This window comes from Rhinatrema bivittatum, chromosome 5 (genome assembly GCF_901001135.1).
Source record: "Rhinatrema bivittatum chromosome 5, aRhiBiv1.1, whole genome shotgun sequence".
NCBI classification, from domain to species: domain Eukaryota; kingdom Metazoa; phylum Chordata; class Amphibia; order Gymnophiona; family Rhinatrematidae; genus Rhinatrema; species Rhinatrema bivittatum.
The window spans coordinates 9,902,615-9,922,584 of record NC_042619.1 but is presented as its reverse complement, the minus strand read 5'-3'; positions in this window follow the sequence as shown (position 1 = coordinate 9,922,584).

The window sequence follows — 19,970 nt, the reverse complement described above, 5'->3', positions numbered from 1 at the left end:
CCCCCCCGCACCTCCTCTCCTCCAGGGTATCTGAAGCTCTGTATCCTATCTCCCCCGCACCTCCTCTCTTCCAGGGTATCTGAAGCTCTGTATTCTATCTCCCCCGCGCCTCCTCTCTTCCAGGATATCTGAAGCTCTGTATCCTATCTCCCCCGCGCCTCCTCTCTTCCAGGGTATCTGAAGCTCTGTATCCTATCTCCCCCGCACCTCCTCTCTTCCAGGGTATCTGAAGCTCTGTATCCTATCTCCCCCGCGCCTCCTCTCTTCCAGGATATCTGAAGCTCTGTATCCTATCTCCCCCGCACCCCCTCTCTTCCAGGGTATCTGAAGCTCTGTATCCTATCTCCCCCGCACCTCCTCTCCTCCAGGGTATCTGAAGCTCTGTATCCTATCTCCCCCTGCACCTCCTCTCTTCCAGGGTATCTGAAGCTCTGTATCCTATCTCCCCCCGCACCTCCTCTCCTCCAGGGTATCTGAAGCTCTGTATCCTATCTCCCCTGCACCTCCTCTCCTCCAGGGTATCTGAAGCTCTGTATCCTATACCCCTGCACCTCCTCTCTTCCAGGGTATCTGAAGCTCTGTATCCTATCTCCCCCGCGCCTCCTCTCTTCCAGGGTATCTGAAGGTCTGTATCCTATCTCCCCCGCACCCCCTCTCTTCCAGGGTATCTGAAGCTCTGTATCCTATCTCCCCCGCGCCTCCTCTCCTCCAGGGTATCTGAAGCTCTGTATCCTATCTCCCCCGCACCTCCTCTCTTCCAGGGTATCTGAAGCTCTGTATCCTATCTCCCCCGCGCCTCCTCTCCTCCAGGGTATCTGAAGCTCTGTATCCTATCTCCCCCGCGCCTCCTCTCCTCCAGGGTATCTGAAGCTCTGTATCCTATCTCCCCTGCACCTCCTCTCTTCCAGGGTATCTGAAGCTCTGTATCCTATCTCCCCCGCACCTCCTCTCCTCCAGGGTATCTGAAGCTCTGTATCCTATCTCCCCCCGCACCTCCTCTCCTCCAGGGTATCTGAAGCTCTGTATCCTATCTCCCCTGCACCTCCTCTCCTCCAGGGTATCTGAAGCTCTGTATCCTATCCCCCCCGCACCTCCTCTCTTCCAGGGTATCTGAAGCTCTGTATCCTATCTCCCCCGCGCCTCCTCTCTTCCAGGGTATCTGAAGGTCTGTATCCTATCTCCCCCGCACCCCCTCTCTTCCAGGGTATCTGAAGCTCTGTATCCTATCTCCCCCGCGCCTCCTCTCCTCCAGGGTATCTGAAGCTCTGTATCCTATCTCCCCTGCACCTCCTCTCTTCCAGGGTATCTGAAGCTCTGTATCCTATCTCCCCCGCGCCTCCTCTCCTCCAGGGTATCTGAAGCTCTGTATCCTATCTCCCCCCGCACCTCCTCTCCTCCAGGGTATCTGAAGCTCTGTATCCTATCTCCCCCGCACCTCCTCTCTTCCAGGGTATCTGAAGGTCTGTATCCTATCTCCCCCGCGCCTCCTCTCTTCCAGGGTATCTGAAGCTCTGTATCCTATCTCCCCCGCGCCTCCTCTCTTCGTGGGTATCTGAAGCTCTGTATCCTATCTCCCCCGCGCCTCCTCTCTTCGTGGGTATCTGAAGCTCTGTATCCTATCTCCCCCGCGCCTCCTCTCTTCGTGGGTATCTGAAGCTCTGTATCCTATCTCCCCCGCGCCTCCTCTCTTCCTGGGTATCTGAAGCTCTGTATCCTATCTCCCCCGCGCCCCCTCTCTTCCTGGGTATCTGAAGCTCTGTATCCTATCTCCCCCGCACCTCCTCTCCTCCAGGGTATCTGAAGCTCTGTATCCTATCTCCCCCGCACCTCCTCTCTTCCAGGGTATCTGAAGCTCTGTATCCTATCTCCCCCGCACCTCCTCTCTTCCAGGGTATCTGAAGCTCTGTATCCTATCTCCCCCGCACCTCCTCTCTTCCAGGGTATCTGAAGCTCTGTATCCTATCTCCCCCGCACCTCCTCTCTTCCAGGGTATCTGAAGCTCTGTATCCTATCTCCCCCGCACCTCCTCTCTTCCTGGGTATCTGAAGCTCTGTATCCTATCTCCCCCGCACCTCCTCTCTTCCAGGGTATCTGAAGCTCTGTATCCTATCTCCCCCGCGCCTCCTCTCTTCCAGGGTATCTGAAGCTCTGTATCCTATCTCCCCCGCACCTCCTCTCCTCCAGGGTATCTGAAGCTCTGTATCCTATCTCCCCCCGCGCCTCCTCTCTTCCAGGGTATCTGAAGCTCTGTATCCTATCTCCCCCGCACCTCCTCTCCTCCAGGGTATCTGAAGCTCTGTATCCTATCTCCCCCGCACCTCCTCTCTTCCTGGGTATCTGAAGCTCTGTATCCTATCTCCCCCGCGCCTCCTCTCTTCCAGGGTATCTGAAGCTCTGTATCCTATCCCCCCCGCGCCTCCTCTCTTCCAGGGTATCTGAAGCTCTGTATCCTATCCCCCCTGCACCTCCTCTCTTCCAGGGTATCTGAAGCTCTGTATCCTATCTCCCCCCTGCACCTCCTCTCTTCCAGGGTATCTGAAGCTCTGTATCCTATCTCCCCCGCACCTCCTCTCTTCCAGGGTATCTGAAGCTCTGTATCCTATCTCCCCCGCACCTCCTCTCCTCCAGGGTATCTGAAGCTCTGTATCCTATCTCCCCCGCACCTCCTCTCTTCCAGGGTATCTGAAGCTCTGTATCCTATCTCCCCCGCACCTCCTCTCTTCCAGGGTATCTGAAGCTCTGTATCCTATCTCCCCCGCACCTCCTCTCTTCCAGGGTATCTGAAGCTCTGTATCCTATCTCCCCCGCACCTCCTCTCCTCCAGGGTATCTGAAGGTCTGTATCCTATCTCCCCCTGCACCTCCTCTCTTCCAGGGTATCTGAAGCTCTGTATCCTATCTCCTTCTGCACCTCCTCTCTTCCAGGGTATCTGAAGGTCTGTATCCTATCTCCCCCGCGCCTCCTCTCTTCCAGGGTATCTGAAGCTCTATATCCTATCTCCCCCGCACCTCCTCTCTTCCAGGGTATCTGAAGCTCTGTATCCTATCTCCCCCGCACCCCCTCTCTTCCTGGGTATCTGAAGCTCTGTATCCTATCTCCCCTGCACCTCCTCTCTTCCAGGGTATCTGAAGGTCTGTATCCTATCTCCCCCGCATCTCCTCTCCTCCAGGGTATCTGAAGCTCTGTATCCTATCTCCCCCGCACCTCCTCTCTTCCAGGGTATCTGAAGCTCTGTATCCTATCTCCCCCGCACCCCCTCTCTTCCAGGGTATCTGAAGCTCTGTATCCTATCTCCCCCGCACCTCCTCTCTTCCAGGGTATCTGAAGCTCTGTATCCTATCTCCCCCGCACCTCCTCTCTTCCAGGGTATCTGAAGCTCTGTATGCTATCTCCCCCGCACCTCCTCTCTTCCAGGGTATCTGAAGCTCTGTATCCTATCTCCCCCGCACCCCCTCTCTTCCAGGGTATCTGAAGCTCTGTATCCTATCTCCCCCGCACCTCCTCTCTTCCAAGGTATCTGAAGCTCTGTATCCTATCTCCCCCGCACCTCCTCTCTTCCAGGGTGTACATATTCAGATCCTTCAGCCTCTCCTCATAAGTCTTCCAGTACTGACCCTTCAACATTTTGGTCACTCTTCTTTGGACCGTCTCTATACTGTCTTTACCCTTTTTGAAATACGGGCATCAGTACTGAATGCAGTACTCCAGGTGAGGCCTCACCAAGGACCTGTACAAGGGGATTATCACCTCCTTTTTCTTACTGGTTATTCCTCTCTCTGTGCATCCCAGCATTCTCCTGCTTTAGCTGTCGCCTTGTCACATTGCTTCACCACCTTCAGATCACCAGACACTATCACACCAAGGTCCCTCTCTCGGTCCCTGCACATCAGTCTTTCACCCCCATCACATACAGCTCTTTTGGATTATCGCACCCCAGATGCATGGACCCTGCACTTCTTGGCATTGAATCCCAGCTGCCAAATCTTTGACCACTCTTCAAGCTTTCTTAAATCATTGTTTTGTTCTCTCTTCTCCTTCTGGCATGTCCACTTTGTTGTAGATCTTAGAATCATCCACAAATAGATAAACTTTACCTTCTATTCCTTCCGCCAGGTTGCTCACAAAGATATTGACCAGAATGAGTCCCAAAACCGAACCCTGTGGCACTCCACTTAACACCATTCTCTCTTCAGAGTAGGTTCCATTTACCATCACCCGCTGTCTCCTGTCAGTCAACCAGTTTGTAATTCACATCACCACCTTGGTGCCGACTCCCAAGCTTCTTATTTTGTTCTCTAATCTCCTATGCAGGAGCGTATCAAAAGCTTTGCTTAAATCCAAGTAAATCACATCTAGTGCTCTTCCTCAATCCAATTTTCAAGTGACCGAATCAAAAAAATCAATCAGATTTGTCTGACAGGACTTTCCTCTGGTGAATCCTTGCTGCCTCGGGTCGAGCAATCAACCGGATTGTAGATGGTTCACTATCCTTTCCTTCAGTAGAGTCTCCTTCAGTAGAGTCTCCATTATTTTTCCCACCACTGAAAAGAGGTAAACCTCTAGTTTCCAGCCTCCTCTCTGCTCTCTCTCTTATGAAGCAGGACCACCAACGCTCTTCTCCTATCACTCGGCACCACTCCCGTTATCAGGGATCTAATGAACAGATCATGCAGCGGAGCTGCCAGCACATCTCTGAGCTCCCTCAGTATCCTGGGATGAACCTCATCTGGCCCCATTGCCTTGCTCACTTTCAGTTTCTCCAGCACTTCCCATACATTCTCTTCTGTAAATGGAGTTTGCTCACTCCACCCCCACATCTCAGCAGGAATTATATTTTCTCACCCTTTAAAATTAATTTTCTGTTAGAGCCACTGTTCATCCTGAGCAGCAAAACCTCCCTGTGCTTAGTTCTGAGGGTTGAGATGAATGAGGAGACGTCCAACAGACCTGGTTTTCTTTTCTGATATGTGTGCCTGAGCTTGAGATCAACATGGAGACGGCAACTGACCCAGAATCCTCTGCTATCTTAGCCTTTCTGGCTATGTGAACTTTAAATGTCCTACTGAGCCTGACCTGCAGGAATTCCAAGGACACCTGGACAGCAGTTGAAGCTGGCGACTCTTTGTGATGCTTAATTATAGGGTCACAAGAGCAGAAGGCAACGGTCAGAACCTCAGGCTAGAATGTAATTACAGGGGCATCCGTAAACACAGCCTAAGATGTAATGATTGTCCTGAGCAGCAAGATTTTAACAGAACAAAGGATTATCTAAAGAGTGATGGTAAATGGGCCCCACCTTGGAGAACTGGTCAGGGAAATGTAGCAATACTCTATCATGTAAATGCTACTCCAGGTGGTCACGCAACTTAAGAATTTCTGACCTAGTACTGTATTATATTTTACCTATAAAAGAAGGATCAGTTCATGTATACAACGAGATGCTGGTGATCAGTTTCTCAGAGAACTGGCATTCAGCATCTCCCAAGAATACTTGTATTGCGCAATAAAAAATTATACTTTCTACAAAATCTAAGTATAGTGTTCTTGTGACCATGGAGAAGCGCCATAATCATGTTTGGCATATAACATTTCCTAGGGCTCCCTTGGATGCTTGGCCACTGGCCTAGCAATATAGAGTTGGATGCGCTCCCTCCCATGGGCGTAGGGTGACTGCTTAGGTTGGTGGTGCGCCAGATACGTTTCTGCTACCTTGCGGCTCAAAAACAAATTAAGCATATGCTAATTATTCAGCTAAGGGAATAATGGCGTGAACCAAAAATGTGCGCCAAAAAATGCATAGCTCCCATAAAAGCAAAAACGTGTGGTTTATGTGCACCGAGAGTGTTCTCTGCATATAAATCCCCAGAACAGACTAACACTGACCCTGGAAACTTGTCTCCGCCTCAGACTGGGAGTTGAATTCCCAGCACTATTTATTTATTTATATTTAAATTCCACTTTTTGCACTTTTTTCGGCGCTTCAAAGTGGATTACATTCAGGTACTGTAGGTATTTCCCTATCCCCAGAGGGCTCACAATCTAAGTTTTTGTACCTGAGGCAATGGAGGGTAAAGTGACTTGCCCAAGGTCACAAGGAGCGACAGCAGGACTCGAACGCTGGTCTCCTGGTTCGTAGCCACTGCTGTAACCACTAGGCTACACTAAGAAAACACAAGGTGAGCCAGCTCACCTCTCTGCCCTGGGGGGTAGTAACAGGTAATGCCTTCATTAACATCACTTTTGGGGAAACTTCCCAGCCCCTATGAGGGGAGCCACGTAAATGACTCCACCTCTCAGCATGACTACTGTTGCGTCCATTGGTCTCAGACGGCTTCGAACTCTGTGCCTCACCTTTCTTCCTTCTCTCTCCTCAAGCCTTGGGAAGATGGCTGCTGCCGCGTCTTCATGCCGCTCTCTCCGGTGTCCCCGGAACGTCATCGGTGTTCATCATGATTTTCCTGAGGGCCTCCTAGGTTGCGTGCGCACGCCACCCACGTCTTTATCCACGTCATGGCGGGAACCTCGGGGGCGTCCCCTCTGAGTGACGTCATCACATCCTGGTATTTAGCCTGCCCTTCGTTTGCTAACAAACTAAGTTAGCAAGGATTGGATTGGATTGCTTCCGGTCTAAGCGGCTCTGCCGCTTCCCAGCTGCCGCAGGAAGTTCTCTCTGCCATTCGGGGTAATTCATCAGTAACCTGGCTGCCCGCTCCTCGGGGGCCCTTCTGCTCCCTTTCAGGTGCCTATCTGGGAAACCAGGTACTCTACTGCCTGCATCTGATCTGGTTCTGCCTGCCAGGATCTTCATCAATACAGCTTACTACCAGTGAGTACTAACTCTCTCAGTCTGTCTCACCTTCAGCTTCAGCGCTTGGAGTCTAAATCCAGGACCTGCCTTTGCTACCCTGCACTGCCTTTCATCTACTCAAGTATGAGACTGGTCTCCTCTGCCGAGGATCCCTGGACTACTTCTACTGGGTTACCTTCACTGCTATCCACCCAGTAAAGTACCATCAAGCTGTATAATAAATACATATTCTCTGTGTCTGTGTGTATAGAGTCTGGCCTAGTACTGCGGTTCCTCACGGGGCTCCTCCCCGTGGGAATGGCCATCTCCGCAGTACCCAAGAATCCACTTCAACAACTCAAAACGATAACAGATTGCTAACTCCATGGATTCGGCTCAGCTCACCGCTTTGCAGGCCATTCCGGGCCTAGCCCAGTGAATCTCCGAACAATAGAATTCGTTGGACAACTTGACTGTTGCCTTTAATCAATTACACGCACAGATGAATACACCGACTGCCGCAGGTAAAGAAGTTACACCACCGGAAATGACAGTCAAGTCTACAGTGCCTCTATCTGCTCCGACATGCTTCGCGGGTGAAGTTTGGAAATGTAATCAATTTTGCATGCACTTCTCTCTGCAACCTAACCATTTCCCCACAGCGTATGCCAAGACCACCTATATCCTTTCGTATGTGGACGGAAGAGCACTGGCTTGGGCCTCACCGCTGTGGGAGCTCGATGACTCTATCCTGCATGATCTTGCCGGGTTTCTTGAACTGTTTAAGTCAGTCTTTGATGACCCTGCCCGGTACTCAACAGCAGGATCAACTTTGGTTCATCTAAAACAAGGTAATAAACCTTTACCAGACTTCGCCATTGAATTCAAGACGTTGGCTTCTGAATTACTTTGGGACCCAAGGTGCCTGAAAATCCTATTTTTTGAAGGCCTGAACTCCCAGTTGAAAGATGAACTGGTGACTCGTGAGATGCCTGAGACCTTAGCAGAACTGATGAACTTGACAGCAAAAATTGATTGCCAAATTCACAACAAGGTTCAAGAGGTCAAGAGTCCCAGAAGATCACTTCAGGGAGAGACTCGTGCCAAGTCTGTACCCAGGCCTACACACCCAGGGCCTGTTGCTGGCGAAGAAGAACCAATGCAACTGGGCCACAGTCATTTGACTTCTAAAGAGAGACGATTTCGAAAGAGGTTGGGACTATGCATGTATTGTGGACAAGCTGGTCATGCTGTACAAACATGCCCTATATGTCTAGGAAACTAGCAGACCTAAGTCCTGTGGGAGGACACTTCTTAAGTCTAACTGCACCCTCTCCTCCACTCTCTCTTCCAGTATCTTTAATCTGCGGGCCTTTGGAATACCAGACCCTTGCCTTAGTACACTCTGGGGCAGGGGGAAATTTCATTTTGAAACATCTAGTGGAACATTGGCGGATTCCTACCTCTACTATGATGCCTCCATTACTTTTGTCCTCTATTCATGGAGAGCCCTTACCGGGTGAAGTAACCCTGCTTACAGAGCCAGTGAGTTTACGTACCAGTGCTCTTCATACTGAGACTATTTCCTTTGTGCTAGAGAAGGCCATGCACCCTTTGGTACTTGGGCTACCATGGCTGCAGAAACACATGCCACAATTCAACTGGGCCACTTTGGAGCTCTCACGTTGGGGTCTAGATTGTCATGGCAAATGCTTGATGGAAGTCTCTCCAATACCATGCATGCCAACTACCCCGTTGTTGCCTGGGTTGCTGCCTTAATATGCATTTTACCAAGATGTATTCTCAAAAGAAGCTGCTGATGTGTTGCCTCCACACAGATCATATAACTGCGCAATTAATTTGAAGCCATATATGGAACCACCCAAAGAAAGGGTCTACCCCCCTCTCCATAGTGAAGAATAAAGCGATGTCAGAGTACATCCAGGAGAATCTCCAGAAAGGCTTCATAAGACCTTCTAAGTCTCCTGCCAGCGCAGGATATTTCTTCGTGGGAAAGAAGGACAGAACGTTATGTCCATGTATTGACTACAGAGGTCTGAATGAGATCACCATAAAGGACCGCTACCCTTTACCACTCATTTCGGAGCTATTCGACAGGTTACAGAGAGCCAAGATATTCTCCAAGCTTGACCTCAAAGGAGCCTATAATTTAGTTCACATCCGCTCTGGCGATGAATGGAAGACTGCTTTTAATACCCGGGATGGGCACTTTGAATACCTGGTGTTGCCCTTCGGCTTGTGCAATGCCCCGGCTGTCTTCCAAAACATGATGAACGATATTCTGCATGATTTACTCTACCAGTGTGTCGTTGTCTACTTAGACGACATCTTGATATTTTCTCAGGACCTGCAATCCCATCAGGAAGATGTCAAAAGAGTTCTGCAGAGACTTCACAAGAATCGCTTATACGCCAAATTGACCAAATGCAAATTTCATAAAGAATTGATGCCTTTCTTAGGGCACATTGTCTCAAACAAAGGTTTCCAAATGGACCCTCAGAAGCTTGAAAGTACCAAAAATGGCCACAACCCACTGGCCTAAAAGCTCTAAGACAATTTTTGACCTTTATTAAAAATTACTCTTCATTGACTGTTCCATTAACAGCAATGACTAAGAAAGGAGCCAACGTTGCCACTTGGTCTACGGAAGCTGTGACAGCATTCCAGAAGTTAAGACGCCTTTTTCAAGCAAACCATGTCTCTGCCATCCGGACCCTACGTGACCCTTCATTGTGGAAGTCGATGCCTCTGATGTAGGTGTAGGGGCTGTGCTAAGCCAGACCAGTGATTCAAAGATCTTGCACCCCTGTTCATTCTTTTCCCGACACTTCTCGCTAGCAGAGAAGAACTACGGCACTGGGGATAAAGAACTGTTGGCAATAAAAATGACATTTGAAGAATGGCACCCCTGGCTTGAAGGTGTATAACATCAGATCACTGTTTACACTGATCACAAAAATCTGGAGTACCTCCATCACGCCCAACACCTCAACCATAGATTGGTGAGGTGGTCCCTGTTCTTCAACAGATTTGACTTTCTGCTGAAATAGCAGATGCATTATCTTGCTCTTTCCTCTTAGAGGATGTACCTGATGAACCCCAGCATATTATTGACCCGAAGAGAGTGATTCTCACAGCTACACATCCGGTTACCCCAGGCAAGACCATTGTACCTTGCAATGTAAGAAAGAAATTGCTAACATGAGCTCATGATTCAAAACTGGCCAGATACTCTGGTCAACGGCGAACACTGGCTAAGCTACAAAAGTACTATTGGTGGCCCACCATGAAAGAAGACACTCTTGCATACGTAGCCTCCTGTTCCAATTGTGCCAGACAGAAACCTCCGCCCGGACATCCTTGGGGTCTGCTTCAACTCTTGCAGCACCGGATGAGCCCTGGACCCACATTTCAACAGATTTTGTGGTAGACCTGCCACTTTCCAGAGGTAAAAATACCATTTGGGTTACAGTGGATCGATTTTCGAAGATGGCTCACTTCGTGGCTCTCCCTGGCTTGCCATCAGCCATGGAACTTGCTAAGTTATTCATCAGTCACATCTTTCGCCTACAAGGCATGCCTAAACATATTGTTTCTGACAGAGGAGCTCAATTTACAGCAAAGTTCTGGAAAGTCTTGTGTAAGAAATTAGACATCACGACTTCACCTCTGCGTATCATCCACAGTCGAATGGCCAAACTGAGAGAAAGAATAGAACTCTCAAGCAGTTCCTCCGCACGTACGTCGGTTCACGACAGAATGACTGGGCTGAACTGTTGCCCTGGACTGAATTTGCCATCAAGTTCCATCCAGTGACATCTACTGGATCTACACCATTTGAAGTGGTCTATGGACGACAACCTTTACCACCTTTACCACTTCCACTTTCTGTGTCATCCCGGGCAGCTCAATCTACTGCCAAAGATATACAACAGCTCTAGAGGAAGACTAAAGAGATGCTCCAAAAAGCGGGACAAAGAGAAAAGAAAGGCTATGTGCTAGAGATCAGCTCCCCCGAGGGGAGGAGTTAGCAATCTGATGTCGATCAACTCCCCCGAGGGCGGAGTTAGCAATCTGTTACTTTTCCAGTTAAGGAGTTAGTAATCTGTTAATGATCAGCTCCTCCAGAAGGGAGGAGTTAGCAATCTGATCAATGCTGTATCCGAAGGGGAGGAGCTGGCAATTTATAATTCTCCATAGGCAGAGTTATCAATCTGTAGTGGGTTGGCTCCACATAGAGTTACAATACAACTCTTGTAGTGTGGGGAAGAGCACCCAATGTAAGTTGGTGTATCCCTGGGTCGATGGCAGATGACAACGCCCCCAGGAGGATATCCTGAGAGGGACCACCGGCTAGGTTGGAGTATGGAGACAAACACAGACAGTTCTTTATTGAGACAGGTAGTTGAACCACCAGAGGTGGCAGTAGTGAGCTGATGTACCCGGCAGGGCTGAAGTCCTCAGATACTGGAACTGCGATCTCTGGGTTTGCTGAGCTGTAGAGAGAGAGACTATAGGTAGTGAGTAGACAGGGTATGCTGGATACATAACTAGTAGATGATACACTCACAATTGTAGATATATCAGTAAAGGCTCCTATGCAATAGAGAATCTTCAGTACATAAGAACATGCATACTGGGTCAGACCAAGGGTCCATCAAGCCCAGCATCCTGTTTCCAACAGTGGCCAATCCAGGCCATAAGAACCTGGCAAGTACCCAAAAACTAAGTCTATTCCATGTTACCATTGCTAATGGCAGTGGCTATTCTCTAAGTGAACTTAATAGCAGGTAATGGACTTCTCCTCCAAGAACTTATCCAATCCTTTTTTAAACACAGCTATACTAACTGCACTAACCACATCCTCTGGCAACAAATTCCAGAGTTTAATTGTGCGTTGAGTAAAAAAGAACTTTCTCCGATTAGTTTTAAATGTGCCCCATGCTAACTTCATGGAGTGCCCCCTAGTCTTTCTACTATCCGAAAGAGTAAATAACCGATTCACATCTACCCGTTCTAGACCTCTCATGATTTTAAACATCTCTATCATATCTAGTATATTCAGGATCAGGAGCCTTTAGGCGAGTACTGGTTCCTAATTGCAATCTGGAATAAGAACTCACAATATCTGTGTATGCGATGGCTTCTGAAATAGAAGAGAGTCTTTGAAGGGTTTTAGGAACATGGGCCCTCGTGGAGCGAGTACCGGTTCCTATCTGCAAACTGCAATAATCCCTCACGATCTCAGTACCTGCAATAACATCTTAGACAGAAGAGAGTCTTCAGTATTAGGAACATGGGCCCTCGTGGAGCGAGTACCAGTTCCTATCTGCAATAGAACTCACAGTGTTCACATCTGCGATGGCTTCCAGGCAGTGAGGAGTCTTCTCAGTATTCAGGGACGTAGGCCCTCGAGGAGCGAGTACCGGATCCCGTGTTAGCAATCTGAAATCAAGAAGAGAGAGCAGGGCCCCCGAGGAGCGGGTACCTCTTGGTAAGTTTGTGGAGGCAGAGCAGCGGAGAAAGAATTCCCCTTGCTAACTCGATTCATAGTTGCAAACAAAGACCTTTTAAGGTGGAAGCGGATGACGTCACTACGGGGGGACGCCCCCGAGGTTCGCGCCCTTGCCGGTACAAACTCTGGAGCGCGCGCGCGCTCTTACGTCATCAGGAACATGGTGGATCCGCAGCATCAGGCCAGCCCGGGGACTCCGGGAAGAAGCGGCGAGGAGAAGCCGCGGTGGCATCTGTCCATCAGACCCAAAGGGAGTCGCCACAGAGGTAGAGAGGGTGGAGAGAGGGCGAAAACAGGCATGAATGCAACACTATGATGCTCACCAAAGTAAGGCTCCTGAACTCCAGCCTGGTGATAAAGTTTGGCTGTCTACCAAACAGCTGAGACTTAAGCTTCCATCTGCTCGATTTGTTCCACGCTTTGTTGGACCCTTTTCCATTCTCAGATGGTTGGGCTCACTCACCTATAGTCTGAAACTTCCTCCAGCTATGAAGATCTATAATGCATTCCATGTTTCGCTGCTGAAACCGCTTGTTCCACCAACTTCTAAGTTCTATTATCTGCCTTCATTTAGAAGACAAGAACAAGGCCTAGATATTCCTTCTCTCAATCTGGACATCTCTACCATATTAGAAACATCGGATTCCGCGTAAGCTCAGCCTGGCTACTATGGTGGTTACTTCTGTCTTTGAATCAGACCGGGAATGGGTCTCTTCTTTAAGTAGCTATTCCAGCCTTTTCTTCAATTGAAAGTCAGAGTCTATCCTGACGTTTCCCGTCAGATGCAGAAGAAAAGATGTCAATTCCTCTTGATGCGTTTGAGAGTGTTGCAGATTGGAGCAACATTTACTTTGAAATTCCCATGTGATTAGATATAAAGGTTTAAGTTATATCTTTTTTGTTCCATCTTAACTTTCTAACTTTTTGTGTGATAAATTACCGATCCAACCTGGAGGTATTGAGGCTGCTCCTCCTATCTCACCCTTGGTAGAATGCTTATCTGTCAGAAATATGTTTCCCGCAGTTGTGATCAGCTCTGTTATTTCTACAATATTATGGTTTTCTTTTCTTTTTGCCTGTTCAGCTGTCTATTGGATCCCAGATCGTGGACTTTATGGAGATAGTTATCTTATCATGTATAATGTATAACATTTTATAACCAACCCTAAATCAAACTGCAAAAAAACCTGTTCCTACTATGTTTATATGTTATGCTGTTAAAAACATCGTTACCCTTGTTTGATCCTAAGACATAAGGTTGCTGCTAGTTATTCTCTAAATGATATTGTTAACGACGATGCAAAGTTACAATGTAAAATAAGAAGCCTTTCTCTTCTTAGAACCTCTGTTATACTGTAAAGCGATGTGATACGCCAGATCAAACAAAGAAACAAATAAATAATGTACATTTATTTCCTGTGCTAAGCTCCACTGCTTTTTCAAGTTTGTCTTGGAATCTTTTGAAAATGAATAAATTAAAAAAAAAAAAAAAAAGATGTCATGACCCACTGAGGTTGTCGTTAACTCCTTTAGCTAGGGACGGGCAGGTTAGCGTCGTAGGGGAGGAAGCACTCGGCACAGAGTGCAGGGCATCGTAGGGGGGGAAGCACTCGGCACAGAGGGCAGGGCATCGTAGGGGGGGGGAGCACTCGGCACAGAGTGCAGGGCATCGTAGGGGAGGAAGCACTCGGCACAGAGGGCAGGGCGTCGTAGGGGAGGAAGCACTCGGCACAGAGTGCAGGGCATCGTAGGAGAGGAAGCACTCGGCACAGAGTGCAGGGCATCGTAGGAGAGGAAGCACTCGGCACAGAGGGCAGGGCATCGTAGGGGGGGGGAGCACTCGGCACAGAGTGCAGGGCATCGTAGGGGAGGAAGCACTCGGCACAGAGTTCAGGGTGTCGTAGGGGGGGAAGCACTTGGCACAGAGTGCAGGGCATCGTAGGGGGGGAAGCACTCGGCACAGAGTACAGGGCATCGTAGGGGAGGAAGCACTCGGCACAGAGTGCAGGGCGTCGTAGGGGGGGAAGCACTCGGCACAGAGTGCAGGGCGTCGTAGGGGGGGAAGCACTCGGCACAGAGTGCAGGGCGTCGTAGGGGAGGAAGCACTCGGCACAGAGTGCAGGGCATCGTAGGAGGGGAAGCACTCGGCACAGAGTGCAGGGCATCGTAGGGGAGGAAGCACTCGGCACAGAGTGCAGGGCATCGTAGGGGAGGAAGCACTCGGCACAGAGTGCAGGGCATCGTAGGGGAGGAAGCACTCGGCACAGAGTGCAGGGCGTCGTAGGGGGGGAAGCACTCGGCACAGAGTTCAGGGTGTCGTAGGGGGGGAAGCACTTGGCACAGAGGGCAGGGCGTCGTAGGGGAGGAAGCACTCGGCACAGAGTACAGGGCATCGTAGGGGAGGAAGCACTCGGCACAGAGTGCAGGGCATCGTAGGGGGGGAAGCACTCGGCACAGAGTGCAGGGCGTCGTAGGGGAGGAAGCACTCGGCACAGAGGGCAGGGCGTCGTAGGGGAGGAAGCACTCGGCACAGAGTGCAGGGCATCGTAGGAGGGGAAGCACTCGGCACAGAGTGCAGGGCATCGTAGGGGAGGAAGCACTCGGCACAGAGTGCAGGGCATCGTAGGGGAGGAAGCACTCGGCACAGAGTGCAGGGCATCGTAGGGGGGGGGAGCACTCGGCACAGAGTGCAGGGCATCGTAGGGGAGGAAGCACTCGGCACAGAGTGCAGGGCGTCGTAGGGGGGGAAGCACTCGGCACAGAGTTCAGGGTGTCGTAGGGGGGGAAGCACTTGGCACAGAGGGCAGGGCGTCATAGGGGAGGAAGCACTCGGCACAGAGTGCAGGGCATCGTAGGAGGGGAAGCACTCGGCACAGAGTGCAGGGCGTCGTAGGGGAGGAAGCACTCGGCACAGAGGGCAGGGCGTCGTAGGGGAGGAAGCACTCGGCACAGAGTGCAGGGCATCGTAGGAGGGGAAGCACTCGGCACAGAGGGCAGGGCGTCGTAGGGGAGGAAGCACTCGGCACAGAGTGCAGGGCATCGTAGGAGGGGAAGCACTCGGCACAGAGTGCAGGGCATCGTAGGGGAGGAAGCACTCGGCACAGAGTGCAGGGCATCGTAGGGGAGGAAGCACTCGGCACAGAGTGCAGGGCATCGTAGGGGAGGAAGCACTCGGCACAGAGTGCAGGGCATCGTAGGGGGGGGGAGCACTCGGCACAGAGTGCAGGGCGTCGTTGGGGGGGGGAGCACTCGGCACAGAGTGCAGGGCATCGTAGGGGAGGAAGCACTCGGCACAGAGTGCAGGGCATCGTAGGGGGGGGGAGCACTCGGCACAGAGTGCAGGGCATCGTAGGGGAGGAAGCACTCGGCACAGAGGGCAGGGCGTCGTAGGGGAGGAAGCACTCGGCACAGAGGGCAGGGCATCGTAGGGGAGGAAGCACTCGGCACAGAGTGCAGGGCATCGTAGGGGGGGGAAGCACTCGGCACAGAGGGCAGGGCATCGTAGGGGAGGAAGCACTCGGCACAGAGTGCAGGGCATCGTAGGGGAGGAAGCACTCGGCACAGAGTGCAGGGCATCGTAGGGGGGGAAGCACTCGGCACAGAGGGCAGGGCATCGTAGGGGAGGAAGCACTCGGCACAGAGTGCAGGGCGTCGTAGGGGGGGAAGCACTCGGCACAGAGTGCAGGGCATCGTAGGGGGGGAAGCACTCGGCACAGAGGGCAGGGCATCGTAGGGGAGGAAGCACTCGGCACAGAGTGCAGGGCATCGTAGGAGAGGAAGCACTCGGCACAGAGGGCAGGGCATCGTAGGGGGGGAAGCACTCGGCACAGAGGGCAGGGCGTCGTAGGGGAGGAAGCACTCGGCACAGAGTGCAGGGCATCGTAGGAGAGGAAGCACTCGGCACAGAGGGCAGGGCATCGTAGGGGGGGGGAGCACTCGGCACAGAGTGCAGGGCATCGTAGGGGAGGAAGCACTCGGCACAGAGTGCAGGGCATCGTAGGGGAGGAAGCACTCGGCACAGAGGGCAGGGCATCGTAGGGGAGGAAGCACTCGGCACAGAGTGCAGGGCATCGTAGGGGGGGAAGCACTCGGCACAGAGGGCAGGGCATCGTAGGGGAGGAAGCACTCGGCACAGAGTGCAGGGCATCGTAGGGGAGGAAGCACTCGGCACAGAGTGCAGGGCATCGTAGGGGGGGGGGAGCACTCGGCACAGAGTGCAGGGCGTCGTAGGGGGGGAAGCACTCGGCACAGAGTGCAGGGCATCGTAGGGGAGGAAGCACTCGGCACAGAGTGCAGGGCATCGTAGGGGGGGGGAGCACTCGGCACAGAGTGCAGGGCATCGTAGGGGAGGAAGCACTCGGCACAGAGGGCAGGGCATCGTAGGGGGGGGGAGCACTCGGCACAGAGTGCAGGGCATCGTAGGGGAGGAAGCACTCGGCACAGAGTTCAGGGCGTCGTAGGGGAGGAAGCACTCGGCACAGAGTGCAGGGCATCGTAGGAGAGGAAGCACTCGGCACAGAGGGCAGGGCATCGTAGGGGGGGGGAGCACTCGGCACAGAGTGCAGGGCATCGTAGGGGAGGAAGCACTCGGCACAGAGTTCAGGGCGTCGTAGGGGGGGAAGCACTCGGCACAGAGGGCAGGGCATCGTAGGGGAGGAAGCACTCGGCACAGAGTGCAGGGCATCGTAGGGGAGGAAGCACTCGGCACAGAGTGCAGGGCATCGTAGGGGGGGAAGCACTCGGCACAGAGGGCAGGGCGTCGTAGGGGAGGAAGCACTCGGCACAGAGGGCAGGGCATCGTAGGGGAGGAAGCACTCGGCACAGAGTGCAGGGCATCGTAGGGGGGGAAGCACTCGGCACAGAGGGCAGGGCATCGTAGGGGAGGAAGCACTCGGCACAGAGTGCAGGGCATCGTAGGGGAGGAAGCACTCGGCACAGAGTGCAGGGCATCGTAGGGGGGGAAGCACTCGGCACAGAGGGCAGGGCATCGTAGGGGAGGAAGCACTCGGCACAGAGTGCAGGGCGTCGTAGGGGGGGAAGCACTCGGCACAGAGTGCAGGGCATCGTAGGGGGGGAAGCACTCGGCACAGAGGGCAGGGCATCGTAGGGGGGGGGGAGCATTCGGCACAGAGTGCAGGGCATCGTAGGGGGGGGGGGAGCACTCGGCACAGAGTGCAGGGCATCGTAGGGGAGGAAGCACTCGGCACAGAGGGCAGGGCTGGTCAGTCCCCCCCGAGGTTATTCAAGCAGCTCCTCTGCTGAGAGACCAGGGGCGGTGCTTTTGAACTGGACTTAGGTGGCAGCGAGAAGAGGTTTGTCTTCATTGGACTTTGGGCCTGCTTAGGGGAGCCGGACAAGCCTTGCCTGGTGGTCCTGAGCAAGGTCGGGAAGCTGCCCTTCCAGGCCGCTGACCGGCCGATTGGGTGTTCTTTTGTCAGGTGTTTGGACATTTGTCCTGTTAGGAAGCCTTGAGGGACTCCTGGGAATGGCCTAGGTGGACGGGCACGGGGCATCCTTTCCCTGCATTTGGGACCAGAGGAATGGCGGTGACCTGATGCAAGGACAGTCCGATGCTTTTGGACTCCGTTTTTTGGGAAGAGGAATTTTGTCAGCAGGAAGAGTTTTGCTGGCCCCTTCCTACCTGAGGAGAGCAAGTCCCAGGCTCAGGGTGGTTCCCGGCAGGATCCCTTCCAGCTTGGGTTTTGAGAAAAGATCAAGAGAAACCAAGAGAGAGAGAGAGAGAACCAACTACCTGTGAGTAAAAGCAGCTGGAAAGGTTTTGAGGACCCCCAGTCGGAGCCTGCAGGCCCTGGGGAGAGAGGGTTTAGACTGTACTTGCCATTCTGGCCAGTTTTAGAAGGGGTTTATTTTCCTTGCCCACTTGTGGACCTCACTTAGCCAAGCCCTGGAGGGTGAGGGTCTCCCATGTCCCGCTGATGAGAGACACTTGCACAGACAGAGGGAAGGACAGAAAACCGGGAAATGTATGTACTGTGCCATTTATTCACCCCTCGGGCGCTCAAGCAGAGTCTCTGACATGTTTTACTGGCACTGGCAGCACACCCAGAAGAGAGAGGAAGCGATGTCTCCCCCAGGGGAAAAGAGTAAGAAGCAGCCCTGTCACTCCGGGCCTTGAAGGGTTTCCTTCTCCCCACCAGCAAAGGACTCCAGCCCTGGGAAGGAAGGAGATGGTGTGTAAGAGCTGGCGCGTGTGATCCAGTCCCACAAGAAATTTAAAATTTTCCTTTATGGCCCCATCAGTGGATACGAGCCACCCAAACATGGGGGTCATGAAACTATTAAGCTAAATCCATAGCCCAAGCATTTAATAAATAGATATTTAAATCCCATCTAAAGACCCACCTTTTGGAAACGGCCTTTAAATCGTATGCCTGACTGCTTTTAGTCTTTATAACTTTCTTTTCTTTTTAACCATTCTCTTGCTTTATCAAATACCCCGAGTCTCTTGTCCTGTATGTCTGTCTTATTAGACTGTAAGCTCTACAGAGCAGGGACTGTCTTTCTGTATGTTTGTGTAGCGCTGCGTATGTCGTGTAGCGCTATAGTAGTATTAAGTAGCAGTAGTAGGGGTGGTGGTGGTAGGTACTCTATGAGTTCGGTGCCAGGCAAAACAAGAGCAGAACAGGGAATCTTTTCCTGAGATGTTTCTCACTGGATCTTGACGATAGGAATGACAAAATGTCCATCTTTATAATTCAGATGAGGCGAAGTCTGCTACATTTCCAGGGAGGATCTGATGTCTGTCATCAATCCAGGACTGACTGTGTGCATTTACTATCCAGAGGTGTGGGACACTGGCTAAAGCTTTCTTACGGTTAATCCATGCCTTACCGAGGTTTCCATTCTTCTTCCAGCTGGCTTTTTCTGGCATTAATTGGCTTTTGGGTCTAGATGTGTCTCCCGTGTTCCCTTCTGCTCTCTCGCCATGATGTTATTAAAGTCTGCAGCTTGTAGATCGTGGATAGGGTCGTTATTGGTTGATAGTTTTGGGGAATGCTACTTGGGTCTCCCTCTGGAAGGAGAAGGGTTATTCCTTTTATTCGCCATTGTGGCGTTAGTTCCGGCTGTTAATCAATCGATTTTTACAGTTTTTCAGGTCTTGGTGAAGAGATGTTGAAGATCTGAGCCAAACGTTGGGCGCCCCATCAGGGTCAAGGCTCTTTCGGTTTGAGACTCTTCTTAATCTGGAATTCAGTCCATTCCACGAGTCCGACATTTGCCTTTTCCATTGCTCTCCTGGTTGCTGGGGAGCCGTTCTGCTTCTCTCTCCTGCTCTCTGGGATGTTTCTGTTTCGGGTGGGCCTGGTGCTGCTTTACCTCCACTAATGGTCTTCCCCATTTTTCTGTGCAATTGCTCTGGATTCTGTCTGAACAATTTATTTTTCCACCTCTCATTTCTGGTTTCTTTCCATCTCTGCAGTTTTGGGCCTTCTGCCGTTATTTTAAATGTATTTGGGCATGCAAGCGTGAGCTCGTCTTCTGCCAGCGCAGCCTGTTTCAGCCTGAGCTGTTGGATTTCTCTCACTAATTGTGCAGTCGATCCTCAGAGGTAGCAGTGACGTTCAACTTTTCTCAAAGGAGTTGTTTATTTACTATGCAGCTCACGCATTTCCACGTGTAGCTCCT